This window comes from Mytilus californianus, unplaced genomic scaffold (genome assembly GCF_021869535.1).
Source record: "Mytilus californianus isolate M0D057914Y unplaced genomic scaffold, xbMytCali1.0.p SCAF_17, whole genome shotgun sequence".
NCBI classification, from domain to species: domain Eukaryota; kingdom Metazoa; phylum Mollusca; class Bivalvia; order Mytilida; family Mytilidae; genus Mytilus; species Mytilus californianus.
The window spans coordinates 12,644,031-12,656,040 of NW_026262659.1; the positions used below are offsets into that span (position 1 = coordinate 12,644,031).

At 32.9% G+C, this 12,010-nt stretch overlaps 1 long non-coding RNA gene across 1 annotated transcript; it reads left to right on the forward strand.

Annotated features, from left to right (window-relative positions):
• The first annotated feature begins 5,746 nt into the window (after positions 1-5,746).
• On the forward strand, positions 5,747-11,689 carry LOC127726420 (uncharacterized). Its single transcript, XR_007993532.1, has 3 exons — positions 5,747-5,840; positions 9,960-10,123; positions 11,382-11,689. It is a non-coding gene; the product is annotated as an uncharacterized LOC127726420 (long non-coding RNA).
• The last annotated feature ends 321 nt before the right edge of the window (positions 11,690-12,010 follow it).

Consider the following 12,010-nt stretch of genomic DNA (forward strand, 5'->3'; position numbering starts at 1 on the left):
TAACTAATATCCTTCATCAGTAAGATGTAAAATGAATCTTATCTTGACATGTGGTAGTCAAACTGAAATAATAATCTTGATCGCTATACAAATTATCAATAATCAATACGCTGGTAAATTTTTTCAAAATAAATAATTTGCCAATTGGCACAGATCAAACGTGAAAGGTTAGTAAAGGCGGGACTGTGTACACTTTATTTTGCAATGTAACTTGCAAAACCCAGAATGTTGTATACGTTCTTCAGTGTCGATGTGGCATACAGTATGTTGGCGAGACAGAACAGCCATTCAACAAACGCATGAATGGTCATCGAAGTCACTACACCTGCAAGCCCGACCTCCCCGTAAGTCGTCATTTGAGATCACCTGGGCACGCCCAAGCTGATCTCAAAAACCTTATCATCACCATCATAGACCACAACGAGGGTTGGTCAAGGGCCGACAGACCTGCTCGGGAAAGGTTTTTGATAAGAAAGCTAAGGACAGTTTCCCAAGAGGGCATAAATGAAAAAAACATAGAATGAGTAACTTATTTTCCCTACCATCACTCTCATTTTCCTACCATCACTTGTTTCCAGTAACTCAGGCTTCTGTACTGAACCCTTTCAGTTTTTAGGAATTTATTCCTCCTCCCAAACATCAATATTGAACAAATTTACCAGTGTATTGATTATTGATAAATTGTATAGCGATCAAGATTATTATTTCACTTTAACTACCACATGTCAAGATAAGATTCATTTTACATCTTACTGATGAAGGATATCTAACATTTGTTCATGATTTTATTTTTTTTTGGTGATGTTGTACCCTTTAAGACTTGTTATATATTATATTTTGTAGTGTACTGTATCATAATTATATGATCCATCGCCCCGTAAGATTTATCGTTGGCTATTATTCAGTCATTTAATATATATTATATTCGAAATTTTGGTAAGTATACCTCACCGATTTTAGAACTAAAGAGGGACGAAAGATACCAGAGGGACAGTCAAACTCACAGATCGAAAACAAACTGACAACGCGATGACCAAAAATAAACATTTATCTGAAAATGAGGCTTATTGGTAAAAAAATGTCCAAATTAAAAAAAGGAACAGACAGCCAAATCTCATCAAAAGGGAGAAAAGATGTGAAAAATACCAAAGAGAGAATCAAATCAGAAGGACCGAAAAGAGAGACAAAAGCATGGCAAAAATTGAAAAACGACGAAACGAAACAACAACGTACAGAACATTACAATTTCAAACTACACTGACCTTTATTTTGGATACAGAATACTAAGAAATTTATCAATTCATTTCAAATTGTCTCGTAAGAAGATGGGAACAGAACATCAAAGTGATTTTTTGATGATATCTTTTAAATTATATACCTTTTAGTGTAGGACATTCCGGATGCAGTTGTTTTGAGTTTGAGATCGGTGGCCACAAAAATATACCAACTACCTTCGGACTTTTATTCAGTTTGTGAGTTAATCGCCCCGGTTTACACAATAACCTCTAGAAAAAAATGTGTTTAATCCTTATAATTCTTAAGGCAAGCATTCTCGATTTTTAATTAACATATGTTTTTGTTTTATGGCTACTATTTACCATCAAATGCACAATTGACATGTCGTAACTGAGGAGTTAGCCGGCATATTGACTTTATGAAGTCCATAAATGCTCGATAAATGCAACAAAATCTAAAATGAAATAGCACCTCTCTCAAAAAATTTCATTTTCCAAAATTGTGAAGCATACAAGTAACGGAATAATCTTCAGCTTGAAAGTTGTCATTTGTATGACGTCATTCTGTGCCATGAAGTTAGTTCGCCAATATCATTCATGAAATTTCGGGGAGTTTTAATTAATTTTAATTTTATACATTTTTAAAGCTTTAGTGTATTAATTCGTTTTGTTATATATGCATTAGAATATATAGAAACAACAGTTATGTAGGGCGGTAACAAAAAGATAAATTAGTATAAAAACAGAAGATGTGGTTTGATTGCCAATGAGAAAACTCTTCACAAGAGACCAAATGACACAGAAATTAACAACTCTAGGTCCCCGTACGGCCTTCAACAACGAGCAAACCCCATACCGCATAGTCAGCTATAAAAGGCCATGAAATGACAAATGTAAAACAATTCAAAGGAGAAAACTAACGGCCTAATTACTATACTATATATAAAAATATTAATTTTCGCGAACCATTTAGGTCACAGAAATTCCAAAATATGGCATCAGTAAGGAGAGTTGTACAAATAATGTGAATACACAGAACCCCGATCCAATTTATCTTCTGCTAAAAGCATTCATCATTTTCTGTTTTGTATGTACTAACAACATTCTATTTTTTCTATAATTTCGATTAAAATATTCTAAAACCTGCAGTTAAAATAGGTCACATGCCCCAAATAAACATTCCCCGATTATTTGAACTACTGTGGCCTCGATGTAAAGCAACGCAAGCCTCGATGCAAAGAACACGCTTCCCGAAGGTAAGGAGAGTTATACAAATAATATGAATACACAGAACCCCGATCCAATTCATCTTTTGCTTAAAGTGTTTATCATCTTCTGTTTTGTATCTACTAACAACAATTCATTTTTCTATAATTCCGTTTTAAATATGCCAAAACCTGCAGTGAAAATAGAGGTATGTCCCAACTTAACATTCCCCGATTGGTTGAACTGCTGTGGCCTCGATGTAAAGCAACGCAAACCTCGATGCCAAGCACACACTAAATTTTCCGTTAATACCCAAAAATGTCCGTCAATATGTTGACCTTCGACCCCTGGATTTAACCGATTCTCAAACAGAGATGTTCTTGCGCTAAAATGTAATTCTAAGTGAAGTATACTGGTAAAGTAAAATTCTAATCTTTTACAGAAATACATACACATTTTATCATTAATATTTTGTCATGCTTCTGTATATTAACTTTTATTTCCGCTGAGCTATAGTTAAATTTAATGCTATACAAATTTTGTTACGTCAAGTTTTAGGAGTAAGAATATTTCGCGCCAAAACAAGAAAATAACCTGCAACATTAAACTATTTTATCATCATGTTTGTGACATTTCAAATAGAAAAAAGCCTTTGGTATCAGCAATTGTGGTAAGTATTACTTATTATTGTTAAGGTTCTCCAGATCTGGTTCTCTTGATCTTCTTGACGGTCAATTTAATCCCATTTATCAATTATTTCCAATGACACTTTTTTTTTACAGAAATGTCAACCCAGTCGATTTGTGTCATCAAGGAATTGTATATTTAAAAGGAATGGAAACGCGGCTCGAGATCAATCGGGATACCCGCAGAGCACCTGCAGAGCTATAATCCATGTCTGACTCGGTCGGAAGTATGATGAATAATATAAAGAATCATGACGGTGGTCCATTTCCTGTCATATAGATCGGTCTTTTAAATTCACGGGGTCATCTTGCTTGAGAAGATATAAGAGAGAGAGAAACCCAAAATCAAGAATAAAATTCCATTCCGTGAATAGTTGAGGCCTTATGTATCATTTTAATGCCTCATCGAACATACGTTTGTAATATTTTAGTATGAAAATTCTTATTAAAATAGACCTCGGTCTTGAAACTTGAGTGAGTTTCATCCGGATTACAAAACAAAAAATACAGTGTTTTGATTTTTTTTCTAAAAGCTCGGCAACTACGAAGTGCAAAACAAAATAGTTGATATCATTATGAAGCTGAAACCTTATTCTAAGTTTTTTTAAGTTTCTGGTCACATTTCTGACTTTTCTACGATTTTTCGAAATTTCAGTTTTGAATTTCATTATTCTGTCAAAACACGTCTTTCAATCTGGGAGTGTAATACGTTTTCTTCTAAATATTGGAAAGTAGAAAGAATAAAGTGAGAAAACGAGATATCATTTTAAAGAAGGAATATTTTCCTACAGTTTGGTATAAATTACGAATGCTAAATGATATTGGTACAATGTAAATGATTTTATTTCGAAACATGTTGAAAATTTTAAGTAGTTCGTCAATAAATACACCAACACGCCGTATTCTGGAAAGGGTTAAATAACTACTTGAAATAGATGTGACATTGACATACAATTTAAAAGCTTAGTCTTTTTTCTATCACATAGTGTTGGTTTTATGAAAATGGTGATAAAAACGAATTTGCTATGGTTTTTCAAAATCCCATGTTTATAGTTCACATTGACGCCATTTTAATCAGTCAAGTTCCACACCGACGAAGTCGGAAATTACAGGCAAGAAATGTATATAAGACTTCCTTTTTTTCTAGAAGAGCAGTAGTCTAGAGGTCGCAAAATATTCCTTCGGTGTTAAAATAAATAATATGCGAATGTCGGAAAGTTTTAACTGTTTCTAATTAAAAAAAATTATTGCACCACGGCATAATTTAGCATTTATCAACAGGTGAGCTCGGCGTGATTTCTTTTTGACACCTTAAATCAGGGACAGCCTATAGTTAGTAAACACTGTTCCTGCTTAAATATATATACGACAAAAATTAGCTTATCAATGATACATGATAGATTATACCTGCAAATTGGATATCTCATATCGGTGTTTATTATCAGTAACACCTACAAAAATGTATTATCTAAGTTCTTTTATCTAGACAAAATACTACATCTGTTCACGTACTTCTTCCTTTATACTTTTCTATACCAGTCATATTCCAAAATTAAAAAGTATTTTTTTAACTTTTTGCATTACCTTAAATCTTTTTAAAAACTCGTATAATGTCAGATTTCATCTATTAATTGATCTTAATTGTTGCATACCTTCGTGAAATATCAAGAGGACGTACAAGAAATAAATGTTTTTCAGAAGTAACTTCGTTTAAGGTTGTATTATTTATTTCATTTAAGGAATTGTATATCTAAATAGACAATTTCTTTTTTCATTTCATGATTAAATGACCAAGTTCGATAACTACTGCCAGATAAGTAATGAGCCAGTTAGAGCAACGGGATGTAATTAAGGTTCCGCTAAAGTCAAATTTTTTTTTCATATGAGGCATTATATTAAATGTGTTATTTCTAAGCTAGTTCTTACACTTGTGTCCTTATATTAAGTCCATACATTAACACCAATATGAAGTTACTTGTAATGAAAGGATTTTGGAAAATTTAAAAAAAACAAAATACGTAATTCTGATTTTAAAAGGCGAAAATTGGACTTTCCAAGACACATTTTTCCAATAAATCCAGTTCTCATAAATAACACTTTTCCTTGCCCAGGATCGTACAATGTATGGTTGAAGTTTGTATGAAGTACAAGCTAGCATTTAAAATGCATGTCAATTATCTGTTAAACAGTTCTACTCAATTGTTTGACTGCTGTACAAAAAATAAAGGGCGCTATTTTTAAATTTCAATGTGGCGTTGGATTTCCAGCATGCATTAGAAATCCCTAGCTTTGATCCCCCTTTATTATGACTTTTCTTAAATTTGATATTGTATTGCGTGTCCATAACATTTATTTGTTAAATGCATTTACCTTTTTTTACCTTAAAATCAACATTTTATTTACAGTTGTCCATACCTTTGGAAACCGAAAGTAGAAGTTAAAATTAATCCGCTGTTTCGAATTAAAGAAAACACTATAATATTGAAATGTTTAATAATACAACATTGCTTTTGATACGAAGAAGTTTATTTTAATATTAAATGCATAGTTATTAAATGATTTACATAATATTTAACACTTAACTCTTATACGAAAGCATTAACTATTTCAGATAACTTATATCCGGTTCGGAGAAAAATGGTTGATCAAAGATCACGAAGACGTTAACAAACAGTTTTAATACTTTTTATGGACAATCGGTGAATATTTATAGGTAAGATTATGTGTCATGTCATTTCTATATATAAACCCCAAACAAATAACATAATTAATGATCGATCGGAGGCTGTTTGTAAGTACAAGGGATAAAAATCAACTATGTTTGTTGAATGATTTTCTCTGCACATATGCATTTCCGGTAGGTAATATTTCAATAATTACTAATTTTATTTTGAAAAATAATGATTTTGAGGCACATATATATAGGTAAGAATGATATACTTTGACAGGCAAGTAAAAATTATAAGTTTCATTAGAGGAACAAATAAAACAAAAATCTAAGGAAAGCAAAAGGAAACACTGAAAGGGAAACAGATTGAATTGCAACAATATATATATATATGAAGTAAAATGGGGAGCAAATACAAGAAAGGTCGCATTTTTGGTAGAGGTGTAGGGAGACACAGAACATTTAAAAGAGTAAAACATTTGGGTAGACCAGTTTATGAAATTAAAAGGCAGAGAAACCAAAGAAAACACATTTTGAAGTTGAAAATACGCAAAAAAACCAAACATTTCAATAACCAACCACTGTATGGAAACAAAGAAGTTTATACAACATTCTCAACTGGTTGTGACTTGAAGCTAAAGATTCGAAAAGTAAAAAACAACTTGCCAATTGCAAAGGGTTATCGGGTTATGAATTTAGACTGTCTACAAGTACACATATCTGATACAACTTTGCATGTATGTTTATGTGCCGGTGCAATAAACTTGGCTAAGGAAGGGAAGACACCAATTAAGTTAGAGACAGAAGTGCGTTCGCTGGGTTTGGCTACTGTTATGTTGGCTCAGTGCATAGGATGTTTACAGAAATTTAAGCTTGAAAGCAGTCCAAAGGTCCCAGGATCTAAAAGATATGACATTAATGTACGTGCAGTTTGGGGCAGTATGGTGACCGGCAATGGCCCATCTCACCTTAATGCGTTTTTAGCAACTCTAAATTCCCCAGGGTTATCGCAGCCGTCTTTTAGCGCAATCGAAACAGAAATAGGCAATTGGTGGCACAGCGTTCTAGATAAAGAGATGATGATTGCAGGCCAAGAAGAGAGGCGTCTAGCTATTGAAAGAAATGATTTCCATGAAGAAATTCCGGCAATTACAGTTATAGCAGATGGTGGGTGGTCTAAAAGAACACATAAACATTCGTACAATGCAGCTGGTGGTGTAGCTATAATTATTGGCAAAGAAACAAAAATATTATTACACATTGGAGTTCGAAACAAATATTGCTACATTTATAACAAAAATGATAGTACACCTCATTCTTGCTTCAAAAATTGGGATCTAGACAGTCAGTCGATGGAGGGTGACATAATATTGGAAGGGTTTCGTGAGGCCGAAAACAGACACGGACTTAGATATATGAGACTGGTAGGGGATGGGGATTCCTCTGTTTTTGCTAGAATCAGAGAGGAAGTACCAGGTTGGGGACGGTCTGTTTCAAAAGAGGAGTGTGCAAATCACCTTTGTAAATGTTCTAGATCAAACCTAGAAAAATTGGTAACAGATAATCCACTCTATAAAGGAAAACATCACTTGACAAAAAATACTCGAGTTCGACTTGTAAGTGCACTTAGATGTGCGATACGTGTCCGCTCCAGAGAACTTAAGGACAAAAAAAATGATAAATATAATGCCATGAGAAAACTAACACATGACATAAAGAATTCTCTTCACCATGTTTTTGGCAACCATAGCCAATGTTCTGATTTTTGTCGGGCAAAAAATCAGCAGCTCCAAACTACAAATGAGGATAATACATCTCTACAAATATCTACCAACACATCTGAATTAGGTATTGAAGAACAGTTAATTGACCAACAGATAAATTACTGGAGTGAGGGGGCATCTATTTCAGCGCAGGAACAGGCTCGCTTTGGTACCACTATAGCATACAATAATGTGGAGCAGCACATCATAAAAGATGTAACAAACCTTTTATGCAGGATTGCTGAAAAATCCGATCGACTTATAAACAACTCCACAACCAATCTCGCAGAAAGCTGGATGCATATCCGAACCAAGTTTGATGGGGGCAAGGTACACAACCTCTGCAATCGAGGATCTTGGCATGCTCGTTGCTATGGTGGGGCTCTACGAATGAATTTAAGACCACAGTGGTCTTGTAAGGTTTGGGAGTCAAGTACTGGTACTGAGCCTGGACATCTTTTCCGGAAATTGTATGCTCGTCATGAACAGACATTGGCCAATTCGATCAGGCACAAGTCTAAACCTAATATTCAACAGGTTCGATGGAAGAAAAAGATGTCCTGTCTCAAAACAAGCACCTCCAAGAAAGCTCGCAAAGCTTATGGCCCAGAAGCCATAGATGTTACTGATGACGTTTCTTCTGATAATCTCATAAAACTGAAACAAGACTATTTAAACCTTCATATTCACCTTTCGGAACAACAACTCTTAAACATAACAAATTTGACAATTTTACAATCACAATCTGGTCTTTGGCATTCTGAGAGAAAAAAAAAGAATTACAGCAACTAATTTTGGATCTATTGTTAAACGAAACCCGTCACTTCTAACAGCTAAATTTATCCGTAATATTCTATACTCTACATTTACTGGAAATCGTCACACCAGAAAAGGTATTCTTGAAGAAGATACAACTATTGAAGAATATAAATTGAAAAAAGCTGAGGAATCCGAAAATGTTTGTGTTGAGCGCAGTCGACTTGTTATACATCCAACTCAAGCATTCTTGGCTGGAAGTCCAGATGGTTTAGTTTCAACATCTAAAGGAAAATCTGGTTTAATTGAAATTGAAAATTTGTTACATTCCAAACTTATAAATCTGTGGCAAGCTTCGGAAAACAAAAACTTTTGTCTCAAAAATCTGAATGGAAAACTGGAACTTAAAGAAAATCACATATATTTTTATCAATGCCATGGTCTTATCAACATTTGTAACAGAGAATGGATCGATTTTGTAGTTAGAACTTTAAATCCTCATCAACTTTTTATTCAGCGAATTTATCGTAATATTGATTTGTGGGAAAACACCATGTTGCCAAAACTGGAAGCATTCTACAACAAAGTGCTACTTCCAGAGTTAGCAAGTCCTCGAGAAGGAAAAAGCCCAGGCATTTGAGAACCTGGAATATGGATAAGTTGTTATAAATACAATATTGTCTGGAATGAGGTTAAGAGAATACAGATGAATGGAACAAAACTAAACAAAAAACAGGCCAATAGAAAAAATTGGATGATAATGTACAGTAAGAATAGAGAAAAATCACCTAAATTATTGTATATGAAAATGCTTGATATATCCCCATTCAGACCCCCTGACATGAAGTATGGTAACCCTTAGTAAAATACGTTTGATATACATGTACAGCAGTAAGTATAGACACAGTGTATAAAGCTACTTTTTTTCAATCAGATGCCTTCCATCGCCTTATATGAGTGTAAGTTGAAAATATGTATGATTTTCATGTTGAATTTCAATTGAAATTCATACTGGTATCATTAAACAATTATGTTCATGCTATTACGTGTACAAATGTATGTTAAATAAAAATTTAATTTATATTAATATGACAGACATCAAATAATGCTATATAGACTAAGAGATAATGTGTTTACTGGCATATTAAGCATTATATATTTGATTTGTTGGTGTTTAAACTGATCATGAAAGATAAATTGTCTTGTATCATATATGAATACATGTATTTAAAAGAACTACTTGGTATACATGGTATATGTCAATGTCAGTATGGCAAATAAAAATTATTTGTATTTAATCCTTCTACAAATTAAATGGTAATTGCTTGTGAATATTGCATAAGAGCTTATACAAAGATATATGTATATATTACAGGTATATATATATTTGATCTTTGTATTTATATATATATATATATATATATATATATATAATAGGCGGTGTTGTTGTAAAAGAAAAGTGAGAAATAAACAGCACATGATCCAGTGCCCCTCTTGGAGCAAATTAAGAATCAGATGTACTCTAACTAAAGCTTCAACACTTTTTGCAGTGCTTTTCAATATTGTCTTCAAATATGTTATATATTTTTTTGGCAAATTGTAATGAAAACTGACACCGTTTTAATACTAAATATTTCATTTACAGTATACTGCATCATTACAATCAAAGCGACCTAGAAGAAAAAGAAGTAAAAGCTCTACAGAATCAGTTAATGCAAGATCTAAGAAACGAGTATCTGAATCATCCAGCTCATCTGACTCTGATATAGTTGACACTGAACTTCAAAGACCTGCTCCACTTCGCAATAGGTAACTTTATCATTATGTTTGAATATAATATATTTAATATAAACATTAAAAAGCATGATTTATTATATGCCATAAAAGATTTATATAAGTTGTTTACAAAACACATTATTTGCTAAAAACAATTGTTTATAACTGTAGATAAACTTTTTGTAAAACATTTCAATGAAAATGTATAGAACATTACCATTTATATAAAAAAGCTAAATAGTAAGGTCATATAACCATGGAAACAATGAAGAATGATTAAAATGAGAATTGAAGCTTGCATTAATGAAACAGCAATTCAACAGCACAACATAAACACCAGCATAAACAACTTTAGGTTTTTTTTTATTTTTTAAATCAATGATATTATTTAAAGTCAATAAAATTGAGAATGGAAATGGGGAATGTGTCAAGAGAGACAACAACCCGACCATAGAACAGACAACAGCAGAAGGTATCCAACAGGTCTTCAATGCAGCGAGAAATTCCCGCACCTGGAGGCGTCCTTCAGCTGGCCCCTAAACAAATATATATACTAGTTCAGTGATAATGAACGCCATACTAAACTCCAAATTGTACACAAGAAACTAAAATTAAAAATAATACAAGACTTACAAAGGCCAGAGGCTCTTGACTTGGGACAGGCGCAAAAATGCGGCGGGGTTAAACATGTTTATGAGATCTCAACCCTCCCCCTATACCTCTAGCCAATGTAGAAAAGTAAACGCATAACAATACGCACATTAAAATTCAGTTCAAGAGAAGTCCGAGTCTGATGTCAGAAGATGTAACCAAAGAAAATAAAAAAAAGACAATAATACATAAATAACAACAGACTACTAGCAGTTAACTGACATGCCAGCTCCAGACATCAATTAAACTGATTGAAAGATTATGTCTTCATCATATGAATATCAAGCACAATCCTTCCCGTTAGGGGTTTAGTATCATACCATCATAACATATATGAGAAGAACATAACCCGTGTCATGCCAACAACTAGTTTTTAAATAAATGTGTTTAATTCCGATGCAAAGACCCTATAAGTGAATAAATATTAACGCCAAAATATGCAATCTTTAATGGCCTGACAACAGTATCGTAACTATATCCCTTCTTAATAAAAATAGTAAGACCTATTAAATTTATGAATTGTCAAGTTATAACATGTTTTGACATAAAAAAATCACTTTATTCGTTTATTATCATACATTGCTCTTTCTTATTGTACAAATTAAATAATACAGTTTGTGCTTCCTTACTTTCCTTTTAGGAGAACAAGGCTGAGACCAACCAATTTTTTGGGTAGAAGTATTCAAACAGGAATGGATAATTGACGAACAATTAGGTAAAAAAGAGTGGTACAAAGGAACTATTCTTTATGTATTGTCTGGGACTTATGGCAATTTGAATGCTGTTTATGAGATCAAATATGAAGGAGAGGATGTGGCTTATGAAATAGACCATTTAATTCAAGATTACCAGTCTGGATCTGTTGAGTTTTGTGATGTATAGCTTAACTTCAGTTTAGATAAACAGGTACATTACCTAGAAATTATTAATTATACAGTTTGTCATGTTTATGGGATAAACCTTAATGTTACAGCAAACCAAAAATAAAATAAAACAATGAATAAAAATAACTAGGCATCAAATCAAGGATTGATTTATTCATAAAGCAATATTCAATGAATGACAGAACAAATGAGTAGTGAATCAAATTATTATACATGTACATGTGTATATTATTGTAATTGCGCACATGTTGTAGTTTTTTAAAATCTTTTACAACAAAAATGTATCAGATTAATGTGTTTAATAGATATAAGAAAATGTGGTATGAGTGCCGATGAGACAACTCTCCATCCCAAAAAACAATTTATAAAAGTAAACCAATTATAG